Raw genomic sequence first — 17,371 nt, 5'->3', positions numbered from 1 at the left:
AATTAGCGCAATAAATCAAAAATTGAGTACAATTTCTACTGCTCTTGTTTTTTTTTTTTTTTTTGTAGCAAATTATTTAGTTTTTCTTAACGTTTTTTTATTTTCAAGCTTAAAAATTATCACAAAAAAGTAATTAGAAAAAAGTTTTTCAAAAATAGTTTTTTTCTCTGTTTTTTTTTTTTTGCTTGCTTGCACAAAACCTGTTTGCCGTTTATTTTGCTTTTGTAATCCCTGCTGTCGTTTTTAGTTCCTCTAAAAGCCTTCAGCTACTGAAGGTTAGTGCCAATTCTTCTAAGCGCTATCTCTTTCTTGCTTTCCTTACAATCCTTCAAATTTCCGTTGCACTATCACTTTCTCGCGCTCACACGTTCTTCCTTCGTGGCGCGCTATCTACGCTGCTGCTTTCGCCTATCTAACTGTTGCCGAACTGGACACGCTTCCAACAAAATCCAACTCTTTTCCCTTTTATATATGTATTTCCCACTTTTTTGCTGTATTTCTCCCCTGAAAAAAAAAGATTTTGATTATATTAATTATTTAAATAAAAAAATATTAATACTAAGGGAAAGAAATTATTCATAAAAATTTGTTTGAGTACAATGGGATGAGCAACATCACCTTTCCAAAAAAAAGATAAAAAAAAATTGCAAGATAGGAAGGTTTGGGCTGCAAAGATGTCCAAAATGTATATCATGTGAGTTGATGATTACACTTTTTATAGAAAAAATTCTATGATGGATTATTCGTCGAACAATATTCGTATGTAAGGCGTTTTCTCGTAGTGTTGGTAGTGTACGAAAAGATGATGTTAACCTTCTAGGTGATTGTGGGGAATTGGTAGCACCAAGAGATATGTGGTCTTCCTTCGCCCGTCCCTCCCCACTCTGTGGCAGTCTGCGCTTACTCAGCAGATACTTTGGCATATCATCCAAAGGAAAGGCAAAGAATCTCAGTCGACCGAACCTTACATACTCATTCTTGCATTCTGTGGCATTCTGGTAGCAAGATGAGGAACCATTTCATATGCTTGACTGAACGGCTCGTTGACGATTTTGTTCACCATGAGGTGCTTCTGCAACCTGGCGTATGTCTTGGAGCAAGTCAATCATAAGCCTACAGGGAGCTCTCTTTAGAAATGAGAGCGACTGTCCTTATGTCCAAGGTCCCGCTTTAGAATAACAATGCTGCCTGAACCAATTCGATTTAATTCTTGACTGTACGAGGTTATAAGTGTCCGTGCAAGACATAACAGGTTAAAACGTCCCATGGAAGCACAGTTTCAATGAATAGAATAGTAAATACTTTGACGGAATGGCTTCCTAAGTCCGATATAAACTAATATAATGTTTCCGCACTGGTTCAACAACATCCGCATCATATTTGTTATAGTGAAAGCTCTAATCTATCAGTGCGAAAGCTTTCAAGCAATTTTCGGAAACCTTTTATGCTTAAAGTGTGATAGCTTTAACTGAGAGCTTTGATTTAAGCTTTTATTCATTATTGATCAGTAAAATCTTATTCAAAAAGTTCATTACATAGTTTAATTTGATAATTATTTTCTTACGTGACTATTAGCTAAAGCCGTACCTTCCTTTTGCCACGTCTTGACAGTTTTTAGTTGGAGACTGCGTTGCCTCAACTTTCGTGCGTGCTAAGACTTGTCAAAACTGTTTTTCAGAATAAATTGGGTTGAAGGCTGACGACTGGAGCAAAAAGCTGTGTTATAATACACATTTTTTTTCGATACGACATTGACATCAAAGCTTAAAGCTCATAAAATCCACGAAAAACTATTGGGGTGCCGTGACCAAGCTAGCAACTTAAGTGCTTAAAAATTATTTGTCTCCAGTGTATTTGTATTTGTAAACCACGTAAAGATTATAACTTCAAAAGCTGATAACAGGCTCACGATAACCAGGGCCAGATGTAAGAAATGGAAGAAGCATCAAACATTTTCTATTTGGATATCCTTAACTATCAAAGAGCATTTTAAAATAAAAAAATATGAATTTTACTTTCTGGTCAGTCATGTATACTTTATTGAGCTTGAAGCTTTCTCAAGTTGGTGCAAGTAAAAGCTTCGTGCAAGCTTTCAAAGTGAAAGTGGAAACTTCGTGAAAGCTCTTAATGCGAATTAAAGTAAAAGGCTTAAAGCTTGAGCAAGTCGAACAAGAGTTGAAGTTATTTTTATTAAGAAACAAAAATCGTTTAAAACAAAAAAAATTCCTATTAGTTCTCTCTATCATTTCAAAAAATTTTACCTTTTATATGCAATTATTCTATAGACACAACAAAGCGCTATTTTAATTTTAATCCATTAGATTCTATAATATAAATGTACCGTGCTTTGTTCAACCTTTCAATTTTCATAAACAAATTTTCACGCCATTAAATAAGCTATGCATCAAAATTATCTAGGTAATGGATAATCATATAAGAGCATTAAGGCGGTAGCCATCATACAAAAAAAAACAAAAACAAATTCATTGTTCAAGTGAAAATAGAATGTTACCTATAACCACGAAAGGAAATTTTTAATGAATGCATTATAATAGTTGCTTTTAGTGTAATTAAATTTCACATATAAATAAAAACTAATAAGTATACAAAAATTTAAAAGTGGGAATTTTGAATTATGAAAACCTGCATTTATATTATACTAGCTTATGCCAGTGGGTTTTACCCCACGTTTCTATAAAAATATAATAATATAAAAATATATATAAGCTACACGTAACTGGCCATGGATAAAACATGAATTGGTAAGATTGACTTCTGCTACAGCTAACGACTGTTGTTGTATAATATAATCATATTTGTAACAGGATTCCCCTCGCGTAGGTGAGGTTGACAATTGAGTTGCAGAAGCTCTGAAGCTATAAAGGTTTGTATTGCGCTCATCAATCCCTTGATTCGCATCTAATGATCGTCCTAGAGCTTCATTGATAGGGATAGGAAATTTGAGGCATTTAAAATTGAAAAGACAAATATATCGGTATCAATAGAATCCTTGGTTTTAAACTTTTTTGTTTTCGAAATTTTCCGATAAATGAATTGCTTCAATGACATTCGTAAAAGTTTTGTGATGAAAAGCCTTGTCCCACTACATAAGCGTGGAGATCGAAATAACGAAGCATACATATTATGATATTATGGGCCCTTTTTTAAGGATCAATCGATGAGGAGAAATTATGCACAGCTTGGGACTCTTCCACGACTGTGTTAATAGAGTGATAAGTTGTCTTGGTTCTAGTGATATTAACATCCTCATTTTAAGGTGTCTAAAATGCCTTTTCTCAAAGCAATTTATAATTTGTAAAGATAGATTCAATATTTGGAAGAAATATTAGATATTAAAGTTTCAGGTGATGTCATAATTTCTCAAAAACTTGCAGGAAAAGAAATCAAATCTGTTAGTAAAGAAATAGGAATTTCGCCATAATTAATTTCAAGAAATTGTTTAGCAAAAGCTGCTGCTGAAGTATTCCCGCCAAAATGCCCTCTCATATTCCTAAAGAGAGTAAATTTTTGTACGTAAATACCACCACCTTTGGGAAGATCATTACACCTTAAATTCTTAAGGGTTCGGTCTAAAATTGCAGCGACTGTTTCTGAGTCATGGTGCACACATCGCACACCCCCACTTTGGCCTGACCGTGTGCCTATGTTACACATCGGTGTATTAGATGTTTGCAGATAGTATCATTTAAATGCGGAGTTTTACGTCCACCACACAAAGGGTATCCGCGGTATCTGAGAAAGCAACTGCCATAGTGATTTCTTTTTTTGCTCTTATATCAATTAATATCAAGTTAAACAGAAATGTTTTTTTCCAGTTCCTCCAGGCGTATCCAAAAATACCAACCCTAAAGATAACATAAAAGAATACTAAAGGAATAACAGCCAAACTCAACTCTGCAATCAAACTTAACGTGTTGAAATAACCTAAGTTTTTAAGGCAGCCATAATTCTGAAAGTCCCATTTGTCAAACTTTACCTGTTATAATGACCCAAGTTTGTACGGCAGCCATAGTTCTGAAAAATCCCATTTGTACGGAAGGTGCCACGCCTCTTTTCCCCAATTCCACATTTTACTGGAGGTGTTAGGACTTAACCTCATATAGCTCCTTACCAAGTTTCATTATCCTACCATTACTACATCCAGAGATATGCAGTATGATAAATTTCATTTATATGGGAGGTGCCACGCCCCCTTATCCCCCACCCCACATTTTCTTGGGGGTGTTAGGGATTGACCTCATATAACTCCTCACTGAATTTCAATGTTTTAGCATGAATACCTTCAGAGTTATGTAGTACCAAATGTTCATTTTGTATGGGAGGTGCCACGCCTCTTTTATATATCGATATTATTTTTAGCCTATGATCATCCTTGGAAGGTTTCTAGTGGGTTGTGCAAATTTGGTTGATCGGTCGATCCGTTTAGGACGCAACTCGATCTGTACCTACATAAATAATTTGAATTTTATATATATAGATTGCATTATAAAATAAAATATTTTCACAACAGCGCGATTGACTTGCGCTTTCTAGTTATTTGAGTACAAATCAATTTGTCAATTTCTTGGTTTAGAAAGGAGAGTAGTAAGGTAAGTAAGTAAGGATGAAGGAAGAATTAAAATAAAATAAATACTGTAACGAATTTTTGAGAAATTCCTGATTATTTTGCAGTTTCTGTTAACGTTCGAATCTCTGAACTGTCAAATAATCAACTCAAATAATGAGTATAACAACACGTTCTTTATTTAGACTACTTTGGGAGTAATACTTCACAATTACAATTATCCCGTACTTCACTAATAGTATATTTAAATCAAACAAATTCCTTATTCCTCAGCTGGCGCTGCTTTTATACAATAGGATACCTCGTTCACTCTTTTCACCTAAGGTATAGATTTTTCGCGAACAGGCTTATTTATATATCCTTTACGTATCTGATATTTATACGTTTTTCCTCTATTTATATGCGCGTGTGTGTGTAACTACTTCTGGTCTTAGCTGCCGACTACATTTATGTATGTGAAATATTCTCTATGCTGATTTTGTTAGTTGCTGTTAGCTTAGCGGTTTACATGTATGTGTGGCAGCTTGCTTTGATGTTTACATGTACATATATGTGTCTGCTTACTGTTGTTGTGCATTTATTTATTAGCAACATAGTGATTTATAGAACTGCTAATATTCGTCACAATACTATAGCATATTAAATTTAAAAGGTTTGTAAATTAATAAGTTTTGTCATGTTGAGTTAATTTTGTCATTAACTAATGGTTTTTTTTGTTCCCCATTTACGTATCTTCTTGGCTCGACGCTGACATTTTCTTGTCGCTTAATTTATTTGCTGCGCCATCGTAAGTAATAAATATACAATACTATACATTTGTATATATGTAGATATATAGCAGTGAATAGAAAATCAGCAGTGGAATTTTTTACCAAATTTTGTCGATTAAATTCTTTTTTTTTCATTTCCGATATTTAAAGGAAAAACTTTTATGAATTTTTAAACGAACACTCTCAAAAATATTTTCGAAAATTCAAGAAAGTTTTACTAATTTTTCGAACTTTTTATTTGGAGTCCTGCAAATTTTTTGCGTATGCAGCTTTGTAGCCCAATCAGTTTTAGTATAAATAACTAAAAGGTCTAGTTCGCTCAAAATTGGGGAATTTTTTCCGAAGAGTGTTTCATATAAAGAAAATTATCACTTAGTATGGAGGAAAATCCGAAAAATAAAAAACCAACGCGGTCACCTCCGCAGAGATTTTACGCCGAACAACTCTTCCAATTTGCGTCATGCTTCTTTAAATTTTTCCTACAAATTGACGTGAGCTACATTATTTACGCCGACGCCGAGCGGCACCTGCAAAACAGATGAGCTTTCAGTGAGATTTTCACTGAAACAACCTTCGCAACAACAAGTGTCAAAAACTAATGCAATTTTTGAGAGACCTTAAAATGTTCTTTGTTAGACTAAAATTTATTGGACTACAAGACTGCATACTCAAAAAAACGTTAGAGAACTTCAAATAAAAAGTTCAAAACTTTCGTAAATTTTTCTCGAATTTTTTCGAAAACGTTTTTCAGATTGGTTTGCCTTTTTCTTCACTAAAAGAAATGGTGCTAGTAAAATCAACAAATCGGTTCTGTTGTTCTTGACTTAACAGAGATTCGGTGAAATTGATCGAATTATGGTTAATTCGACCGAGTTCTTTGTCAAGCGAACAAATTAGTTTAGTCATTTCAACATAAGAGAAATTGTCGCTCTTAAGTTAACAAAATTCCTTAAATTGACAGATTCCTAATCAATCTAACTGCTTTTTTTGTCAACTCAACTGATCTCACTGGTCATTTCAACAGCGATCAACAGTCAATGCATGAGCAAATTTCAAAGAGAATTTTACGCTCACTGCGCTCTCTACCTTGTACTTATGTATGCTGTGTACTATATGTATGCACATATTTACGTATGTATATGGCGGCCACCGTGGTGCGATGGTAGCGTGCTCCGCCTACCACACCGAAGACCCTTGGTTCACACCCCGGGCACAGCAACATACAAATTTTAGAAATAAGGTCTTTCAATTAGAAGAAAATTTTCCTAAGCGGGGTCGCCCCTCGGCACTGTTCGGCAAGCACTCCGAGTGTATTTCTGCCATGAAAAGATCTCAGTAAAAACTCAGCTGCCTTGCAAATTCCGCAACATAGGTACTTCCGTACAAAGCTGTCGTAACAACTTTGTTTGTTCATTTGACTACTAAAACGGTCAATTACGAATCAACGATTTGTGCGCAGTTGATTCAACATCTTGTTGCGATGGATAAAAATTGCCAGAAATGTCGGTTAAATTGCCCCGCATTTCGGTTGATTTTACCAGTATTTTTCTTTCAGTGTTGGTTACAATATGAAGAAGTTTTTTCTTTAAATAACGTAAATAAAAGAAGATGAATTTAACTCACGAAATTTGGTGAAAACTGTCACTGCTGTTTTTCTGTTCGCCGCTGTATACATACACGATGTTGTACACCATATGCACAATCTTTATAAAAATAAACATGCTTTGATTTCTATTTCCATGTGATATTGCATGCTTGCAATCTTTTGAGTTATATCTTAAAATTTCTTGTATCTATTTTAAGACATCATTTTTATCTAGTTGTTTTTATCTTTCCCATGTGCATTTTTTATTAATTCTCTAGCATTTATTGTTATTCTAATAAGCACGTTATTGTTGTTTTAGGTAATTTTTTTTAAGAAGAACGCGTATCAGGTTTGTAGCGTGGGTGTAGAAACCTCACGTTGAAAATCGCTTTTATATGTTGAAATTTCGCCGGAATATAGCACTTTCACTTTGTTGAATTTTAAATCAACACTATGACCTCATTCAGTCTATGTGAGGTCCTCCAAGACGGGCCAGTTCAACAGCGTTAAGTCAACTATTTTTTACAAATTGGTAGAAGAACCAAGGTTATCGAAGTTCTGTAGCTATGATATGTATGTTCCGAGCTTGAGCCTAAGTGGGCCATATATACGAATTTTGTAAATTTGTCAGTCTTAGCGCCATCTAGCGAAATTTTAATTTATATTGAGTTGCCAACGTGTTTTGAACCAGTTTTCGAAGTTTCAAATCTCTCGTTCATTGTAAAGTTAATTTAAAAATTGATCGCAGGATTGAGTTTCTATGGTGGCTGGTAGCTGTTGAATCAATTTTGATCAAGTTGTTGATTCTGCATTGATCATTTCCGCGGCCAAATAAAAAAAATAACTGTTAACTTAACAATTAACTGTTAAAATAACAGATTTTGGAATAACAGTGAAGGCGGTTGATCTGCCAAAGATTTCTGCGGTATTATGATCATAAAAACAAAGCAGTGAGCGCCGTGAGCGTAACTTTCTCTTGATGTAAGTTGATGTCTTTGCCGAACATTGACTGTTGTTCGCTGTTGAAATAACCAATCAAAACAGTTCTTTTAACAGGAAAATCGGTTCGATAAATTGAGAATCTGTAATTTTTACATAATATTGTTAACTTTAGACCAACAGTTTCTCTGCTGACTGACTGAGCAAATGTGTTCGGTTGACAGGAAACTGGATTGAATTAACCACAATGCGAACAACTGTTTGTTGATTCATGGATTTTAAACCCGATTTGTGAATTTTACAAGCGTCATTCTTTTCAATGAATTGTGGCAAATATTAACGTTAAGTAGACACTGATACATCAGAGAAGTATTCGAGAATGTGATGCGCAAATAGTTCAGACGTGTGCGAAAGCAAGCAAGTAAGGAAAACATAGCACAGATGCGGCTATAAAAGCAGCGTCCGAGCGATACCAGATGATTAGTTTGTGATCAACGCGTTGTAAGTTAAATGCGGTGACATACACGGGTGTTAACTTGTATCTCATATTTTAACACAGTATTTTTATTGGTTTGTGCCTAATATTATTACCCGAACATAAAAGCCAATTTCGAAAAGCATTATATCAAAACAAAATCGCCAAAAGCCTCAAGCGAAATACAATACACTTGGCGGCTTTGGCTTGATATGGTTAGAAACATTTTTCTAAATTTGAATTATCCTCTATTTCGCATCTGCACTAAGGAACAATATGTGGAGATAAAAACAGACTTTATTTGGCTCAAATGCAGTACAGGGATCTAAAATATAGAGTAGATTAACAAATTTTGAATAATTTCCCCATGCATAACAAAAAAAATTTCACAAAGGTTCGATATAGCTTTCCTGAAAGTCCAAACTATATAATAATAGTGTCAGGCTCAGAATATCACCGAACGGCAAGGTATTTGTACATTGAAAAACAGGAAATCCATATAGTCCCATTCTAACATCAAATGGGCCCGATACCACTTCCAAAGAGAGTTTTCTGGATTCAATTAGCTGATCTCAGCGCAACGAACAGCGTACATCAAAATGCCAAGCCTAGCGGTTCAAGAGGATTAGAATATTACTGCTGTAAAGCATTCCTGTCATAAAACGCTACTAAAATCCACAGAACCAAAAAGTGGCGCAGTCAAAAAAAATCGTTCCCGATGCTGTCGGAAAAAGGACGGCACACATAAGTAACACTTCGCTAAACCTTGAGGGAGTATTTCTGCAGACGTAACATCATCTTTCGTATAAAGCAGATGGGATTCGGCCAATTCTTGATTGTAGCTGCAGCTGGTTTCAGAACAAGGAGAACAGCTTTGGGACCAATTTGTAAGAGAACTTTCAATTTCAGAGTTTTTTTTTGCGCCCGTGAGCAACATTTGGAACTCTCAATTTAAATGCGCATGCGAAAATTCATACCTTAACGTGATCTAACAAACTTCGGTTATAGATTCGACATTGAAGCACAGGCTTGGTATTAGGTAGTCAGCCCGCCCAATGTTGGATGACGCTATACTCCTTTGGCCGCGTAAGTAGTCTGCGCTGAAGGTGCTTTCATACTTTTAGTCTCTATTATTTGTCAATCCTATGATATTGGCTTGATTTTCTAGTATATTAGAAACTAGAACAAAAACTTATTTTAATTAAAAATGAGATCAAGCACCAATTAGCAATAATTTTTTTTTTTGCAAAAAAATATATAAATAAATTACTCAGTTAAGTTTCAATTGAAATCTATTAACTACTAATTCTGTCCATAAAATAACATAAATATGATTCATAGATTAATTAAAACCCCATTAAAGCAATAACGACTTTTTCACAAAATACGTCAACACAAAAAAAAAAGTCGTAGACCTAAAGCGTTTGGCGCCAAGACAAAATTAATTAAGCTCGAAAACACTGAGTTGGCCCTGGGTGGCAATTTATCATTAATTGATTTTATCGCTAAAATTATATTGTTGAAGTGTGCAAAATGTTTTTAGATAAAAATTTATTAACAGATGACATGAAAATGTCTTGTAAATTAACCTTTTAAACGTTTTGTACTTAAGACAACAACTTAACAACTCTGTCAAAAAAAACATGAAAAAACAGGAAAACAAAAATAAAATTGGACTTAAAAAGCGCTCTTTTGTCCGACGCACAGTGGCGCCTCTGTCGTTAAAGCATGGCAAAAATAAAAAAAAATCATGAAAGCGTTCTAATACATGTTTCTAATAGAGAATTTTCCAGGGATCAAGAATATACAATTGTTTTTTTACAGAAAATTATAGTTTACCAGGTAGAGCCGCTCAAAGTTAACCAATTTTCAACATTGGGAAAAATTTCAAATTTTTCTTCTTTTTCTTTTAGGATTGAAACAATTTTTTTTTTGTTAAAAGTTGGCGGATATACCTGTTTTTCGAAATGCCTATTTTTAGGCCCTTTTTAAAACTTTGATGGAAAAAAAAATGTTAAAATATGTGCTCCGTCAAATTAACAGTAGTTATTTGTGAAATATTCAGTTATCTAAATTCATAAAGTCTACCTGCGTCCAGCTGCAACTTCACTTTTTACATCAAATAAAGTTAAACAACCTTGGGCATAAATACGCGCCTGAGCAGGTATATATAATTCAGTACGGCCGTAAGGTCGTTTTTGTTATTGGAACTTGTTAACGACATACATTTTTTTAGTTACGAATTGTATGCCTGAAGTTCATTTTAATAATTTGAGTAGGTATATAAAGCTATCCATCATACAATGCACATTATCATTCGTCTTTTGGAGATTAAGGAACTAAGTATTCTGTTTACTTAAATAAAGTGAATAGTATTTTTAAATATAGTTCACAGATTAATATTTAGTCAGATACACTCGCTGGCTTATACACTACCACAACAAGGAGAAGTTTTCGACGACAATACAACATGTAAGGAGAAAAAAAATAATTCAGGATGCATTCTATAAAGAGATTGGCCTTAGAGTTGACTGTCCAAAGTATGGATACGGAAATACAAATGTTGGTAACTGCTCAAGAAGATTTTTTGAAAACGATGAAGTGACTGCTCGCATAACAGGAGTTGATAGAGATATTGTGAAAACATTGGGAGTAATTTTAAATATTTTAAACTGCCATGAACAAGTTAATGGACCCAAATTTGGAGAATATGCATCTAAAACTACAGAGTTGCTGCATCAAAAGTAACCTGAGAAGAAACTTACACCAACGGTACATAAAATTTTAGCTCGTGGAAAAGATTTAATAGAGTACCAGTGCTTACCATTAGGAGAATTGTCTGAAGAAGCTCAAGAATCTAAGAACAAGGACTACAAAAGATATAGATGTATGAACACCTGCAAAGTATCACAAGTTAGACAAAACGAAGACCTTTTCAACATGTTAGCTATCGCTTCTGATCCAGTCATATCATCTATGAGGTATGTAAGAACACAAAAAGATCTTACAGATGCGTATAGCTCAGAAATGGTTCCAGTGACTATGACTATGTTAAGATAAAATAAGTTTCTCACTTCTTATCACAACAATGAAAAAGAGATTTACTAATCAATTTTGTTACTTTACTGAAAAATAAGATATCTATGTACAAGTTAATTTTTTATTTCAAAAAAAAGAATTAATTAAGTTTTTTATAAATATATACTTTTCGTTATTGCATTTCTCTAAAGTTTATCAAATTTATTTTAAAGCTTAGGCATTTCGCCTTCGAATGAGTATTAAATTTTTATAGAAATCAATACGTCTATCGAGTTTGGTACAAATTGGTAAAGCGGTTACTAAGATCAAACTTTTTAGCATAAATGGGCAATGCTACTCCCTTTTTCCAAAATTCGTTGGCTGTTTAATCTTTAGCTCAAATAAAATTTCATTGAACCACTTTCAATAACTTTTAGTTATTAATAAAATACATATTTGGCTTGTAAATTAAAAAAAAAACATTTAAAATTTTACGATGAATTTTGAAGCACCTTGTTATTGTGTCACCAACAACGGACATTTGAGTTTTATAAGAGTATTGCCATTTAAAAGAAACAATACGTCTATCGATTTTGGTAGTTATTGATTACGTGACTACTTAGATACAACTTTTTATAATAAGTGGGCAGCGCCACGCTATCTTATCAAAATCATTAGTTTATCTTATTTAATGCTTAAGTACGTCATTATAAGACAAATCTCATTTTATTTTTTTTTATTTTTTACTAAAAAAATTTTGTTTTTGCATTTTTCTAAAAATTTTCGACTTTGACGAATTTTGAAGCACCCTGTATCTGTGACATTCTGAGCTTTCACACAATAAAACTTCAAATAATTAGCTTTCATTTGCATTTTAAATTTTTAAAATATCTTCATTGGTTCAAAAGTTATGATTTTTGCAAAGAAAAAACTCAAAAGGCGCCACTGTGCGACGCGCCATTTTCCATAAGCTACGCTGATCATTGCTTGGTGCTTTTAGTTGGCATGCAAACGTTTTTCACAATTGATGTAAATTGATTTGAGGATTATCACGACATAAGTGAGTTCGACATTTGCTTAAGCTATATGCTTGTAATTGTGTTGCAATAAGAAAAACAAAGGGCAACCTTAGCCAGTTAGTTTAAGCAAAAGTAAAGAGCACCTTGATGTAGCAAAAATGTATGCTTGGTTTTCATTAGGTCAAATTTGACCACAGACTTGGTCATACAACGTCAAATGCTTTTGCCGTCCAGTAACAGAAAGTGACAATTGCCCAACGGTATGGTAAATTTAATTTTAAAATTTCAAACCTTGCTGATACTTAAAAGTTTCGGCATGTAAAGCGTTAAGTGTAAGCTTACTGGAGCTTTCGAATCAAAACGCCAGCGAGTCGCATGAGCTTTTTTGAAGTAGAGTCAGATGTGGCTAACTATTAACTGAAAAAGCTTTCTGTGGGTGAGAGCTTTCGCATTCAATATATATTTAAGCGAGGTTTTGTGCAAGTCTTATTTAAAAAACCTTTCAAAGAAAGCTTGCTTATATTTTTACACTCAATTATGTCTGGAGAGTACCATATAACAGCGATTGTTAAACCACTGCAGATTGTAAGCGAAAGCCGTTGATTGCCTGGGTTTTTGATCAATTAAGCTTTCATTTGATTACTTTTGTTTGGCAAAGTTATATCAAATATTAAGTAGCTGAAACTTTTCCTAGAGCTTTTGAATAACTTTACATGAGCTTCTGCTCTGTAACGCAACACAACGCCTCAAATCACCTTACAGTCGGGAGTCCAGTGTCTTTGACATTTCAATATAGCAAATGTCAGTTCATCAGAGCTGAAGACGTGAAGCGTAAGCTAAAAAAATGCTCTGCGAACAAAAAGTTCCTGTATATAAAGTCATTCCTCACATTAACTATGACATGTTAAAGCTTTTGGTGAAAGATTACGAAGTAAAATCAAGTTAAATTTGAACTTTTTAGTAACTTTAAAAATCGATCCGCAGTTAGTGTGGCAAAAAGTAACTCTTTATATAAGGTCCGAAGTATCGTGCTAAGAAAACCAGTAATAAGAAGAGCTTTCCAGCTTAAGCCATGTGAGTTACATGAGCTTGAAAGACTGTAATTTTCATTTACTATATAATAGGATAGCTTTCGATAAGAGCTTACTGATCAAATTTTTTTTAAATACGATTAGTTACAGTCGATATTTTGAATTGAATGCTTAGTCACGCCGGTTTCGACATAACTGACACCGATTGGGAGCACGCCAACGCCTGTCTCTCTCAAGTCTCCTTACTTAACAAAATGTGTTTTAATACGATTAGTTGCAGTCGATATTGTGAATTAACTGAAGCTTATGATTGAAAGAACTTGTGAATGCTCAGTCACGCTGGCTGGTGTGAAAAACAGAAACACCCGGCAGTAGATACAAATTATGATTTCCTTAAAAGCATCCTTACTTACTTAATTGGCGCTTAACTATTTGAAGGGGTTAAGATTTCGTTTTATTAAAAAGCTCAACACAAAATATTTGGTATAAGAATAAAGTCAATGTTATTGCGAAGCTTTTGTATTGGAAAATCTATGAGTTTCAGCAGCTTTTGCACTTGAAATTTTTTTAATTATTAATTATTAAATTATTAATTCGTTTTCTAATAAAATCAACAAAAAATATATCATATAAAAATAAGGTCAATGTGATTATGAAGATTTGGTATTAGAAAAGCTTTGAGTTTGAACAGCTTTTGCACTTGAAATTTTTTAAATTTTCAAATTATTAAGATTTCTTTTTATAAAAAAAATCACAACAAAATATTTAATATAAGAATAATATCAATGTGATTGTGAAGCTTTGGTATCAGAAAAGCTTTGAGTTTCAGCAGCTTTTGCACTTGAAATTTTTTAAATTTAATTATTAATTACGATTTCGTTTTATAAAAAATCAACAAAAAATATGTGATATAAGAATAAGGTCAATGTAATTGTAAAGCTTTTGTATTGGAAAAGCTTTGAGTTTCAGCAGCTTTCGCACTTGCACTTTTTAGGTTTTGTCTATAAAAGCTTTTGGGGAATAAAAGTCTTATTGTTGTGAGCTTTTAATGAGTTGAGCTTTTGCATTTGCAGCAAAAGCTTGCAAACTTTGCTTAAAACCAAGGTTTCTTTAGAAAAAATACCAACTTTCAAAGCCTGTTGACGTAAAAGAGCACCACTTGAGCACCCTATAAATGTTTAGTTATTAATAAATAGAAAATATTTTTGTTGTCAATTTGCCAAAATACATACAAATACAAATAAACAGAAGCAAAACAAAAAATGGGGAAATAAAAACAAATTACGTTCCACGAAATGCAAATAAAAGCTGATATTATACAAACAAATGTAGGTATGTTTATGAATGTATATGTAAGGGAGAAACGAATTGACTTTTGTTGACCTTTTGTCAAAGCGCTTACACCATAAAAGGGACATTTTCATAAATTGAAAACATGCTAAAAAATATTTAGTAAGCAATTAACAAAAACAAATAAAAGCAGCATCGTAAAAAATTAACAGCGAATAGCAATAGAAAGATATATTATAAAACAAAGATTGTACAATTTTTTCTGGGAATTAATGCTGGAAAGTGAAATTGACGAGAAAAAATGCAACCAAACAAAAAAGTTCTCGTAAATAACTTTTCTCGTTTTTGTATGATTTAGCGTTATACTTGAGAGATTAGCGGCAATTAATTTTTCTAAATAAAAAAAATTATTTAATATGTTTCTTAAAGTTTAGATTTATTTTATTTTTATTATGCTAAAAGCAAAGAAATCATTAGTTGGTAGCTAAATGCATTACTTAGACATAATAATTGTCTCTAAATGGCGGAGCTCTGACGCTTTTCTACTTTCTATAGCTAATTAGTTATGCCTTAAGTTATGTGAAAATGATTCTAATTTAATTGCCGCTTTACGCCTGGTTGATTAAGTAGCTGTTGTGAAGATTAACACACTAAGGACCACATGGCAAGTTAGTGTTTAATTGTAGGTGCCTTATTTGACTTGGCAAAAATCGACAGACATACACGTTCATAATTTAATTAAAAAAGATCACCCAGTAAGCAATAATATCAAATGAGCTAATTTCAATTAATCGACTACGAAGTAGTAAGCATTTGGCTTTGTGAATGTAGGATTTATGCTTGCCAAACTAGGGTTTTATACGAGAACTAGCAGACCCGACAGACGTTGTTCTGCCCTAAATTTGGTCTTTCTGCATACATTTTAATAAGCTTTTTCAGTCTAACTCTGCCCTCGCCCCTCTACACTTTTTCCTAATCTTTGTATTCACTCCTCCCTCCGTATTTTTCGCTTCATCTATCTCCATCTTCGTCTCATTCTATCTCTTTCTCAGTCTCCTTCTCTCTTTTCTCTTCTCTCAAGTTTTTCTCATTCTTTTTCATATCTTATTGCCGTCCCAGAGGGTGGTATGTATTTTGTTCCAGTCCCACTTCTTGTCCCAGTCCCACTCCGAGTCTCAGTCCCAGTCCTAGTCCTAATCCCAGTCCCAGTCTGTCTCTGGTCTACTTCCCGGAAAAAAAGCATCGTAAACAATAATATAGGCAAATTTTAGGCAAATCGAATAGGACGTATGTAAATAGGTATGTGGGTATTATTAATTCACGTCTTTATTTCGACTTCGCATGCATATTTATCAGTTTTGCCAGGTTGATGGAACTAAATCGAATATCACAATGAAAATTACTTTAAAGTTCTCAGCAACAGCTTTCATTTGATATCCATAATACACACACATTCTAGGGGTATCCGGGTCCATGTTTTGACCTATATCTCGAGACCCTAGTCACCCAGCGGTTTAAAACTTACTCTGTACTAAAGCACACATCAACAGCTTCAATTTGATACCCATAATGTAAAAAAACATCCTAGTGTTACCCTGATCCACGTTTTGCCCTATATCTCGAGACCCTAGTCACCAATAGGTATGAAAACTACCCTGTACTAAAGCACTCATCAACAGCTTCAAATTGATACCCATAATGTAAAAACACTATCTAGGCGTTCACGGGCCCACGTTGTGGCCTATATCTCGAGACCCTAGTCATGCAGCGGTGTAAAATTTACTCTTTACTAAAGCACACATCAACAGCTTCAATTTGATATCCATAATGTAAAAACACATCCTAGTGTTACCCTGATCCACGTTTTGCCCTATATCTCGAGACCATAGTCACCAATAGGTATGAAAACTACCCTGTACTAAAGCACTCATCAACAGCTTCAAATTGATACCCATAATGTAAAAACACTATCTAGGCGTTCACGGGCCCACGTTGTGGCCTATATCTCGAGACCCTAGTCACCCACCGGGGTATGAAAATTACCCTCTACTAAAGCACTCATCAACAGATATCAAATTTTATATATATATTCTATAAACACATTCTGGGGGTACCCGGGTCCACGTTTTGGCCTATATCTCGAGACCCTAGTCACTCAGGGGTATGAAAATTACCCTCTACTAAAGCACTCATCAACAGTTTAATTTTTTATCCATATTCTATAAACACATTCCAGGGGTACCCGGGTCCACGTTTTGGCCTATATATCGAGACCCAAGTCACCCAGGGTTCATACCCCTTGAAAATTACCCTCTACTAAAGCACTCATTAACAGTTTTCATTTGATATCCATATTCTATAAACACATTCTAGGGGTACCCGGGTCCACATTTTGGCCTATATCTCGAGACTCTGTGCGTCGATCCTGAATTTGCTATAAACCTCACGGAGCCCGAGACCTTTCCAACGAATACAAAACCGTGGAAATCGGTTCGTGCGTTCTGGAGTTATAGCGTTAGGAAGGAAAGCTCGACTTATTTTTATATTATAGATTAAAAAATAGCATAATCAATGATTGGACTTGAGTAGAGTATAATTTTTGGCTTTAGTAAATTTATAGAACAGTAAGATTCCGATCACACCTGCTCCCAGATTCTAG

The 17,371-nt window shown here is 34.0% G+C and overlaps 1 protein-coding gene across 1 annotated transcript in view; it reads right to left on the bottom strand.

The window, feature by feature from the left end:
- Nucleotides 1-44: 44 nt before the first annotated feature.
- LOC137239356 (uncharacterized) overlaps nt 45-17,371 on the bottom strand; it is a 36,994-nt gene continuing 19,667 nt past the window's right edge. Inside the window, exon 3 of the mRNA XM_067764557.1 lies at nt 45-504. The gene's annotated coding sequence lies outside the window, so the exon portion shown is untranslated. The remainder of the gene's footprint in view (nt 505-17,371) is intronic.

Source organism: Eurosta solidaginis, chromosome 2, assembly GCF_040869045.1.
Source record: "Eurosta solidaginis isolate ZX-2024a chromosome 2, ASM4086904v1, whole genome shotgun sequence".
In the NCBI taxonomy this organism is placed as follows: Eukaryota; Metazoa; Arthropoda; class Insecta; order Diptera; family Tephritidae; genus Eurosta; species Eurosta solidaginis.
The sequence above is the reverse complement of the archived record's forward strand: the minus strand, read 5'-3'. Positions and strand labels throughout refer to the sequence as shown.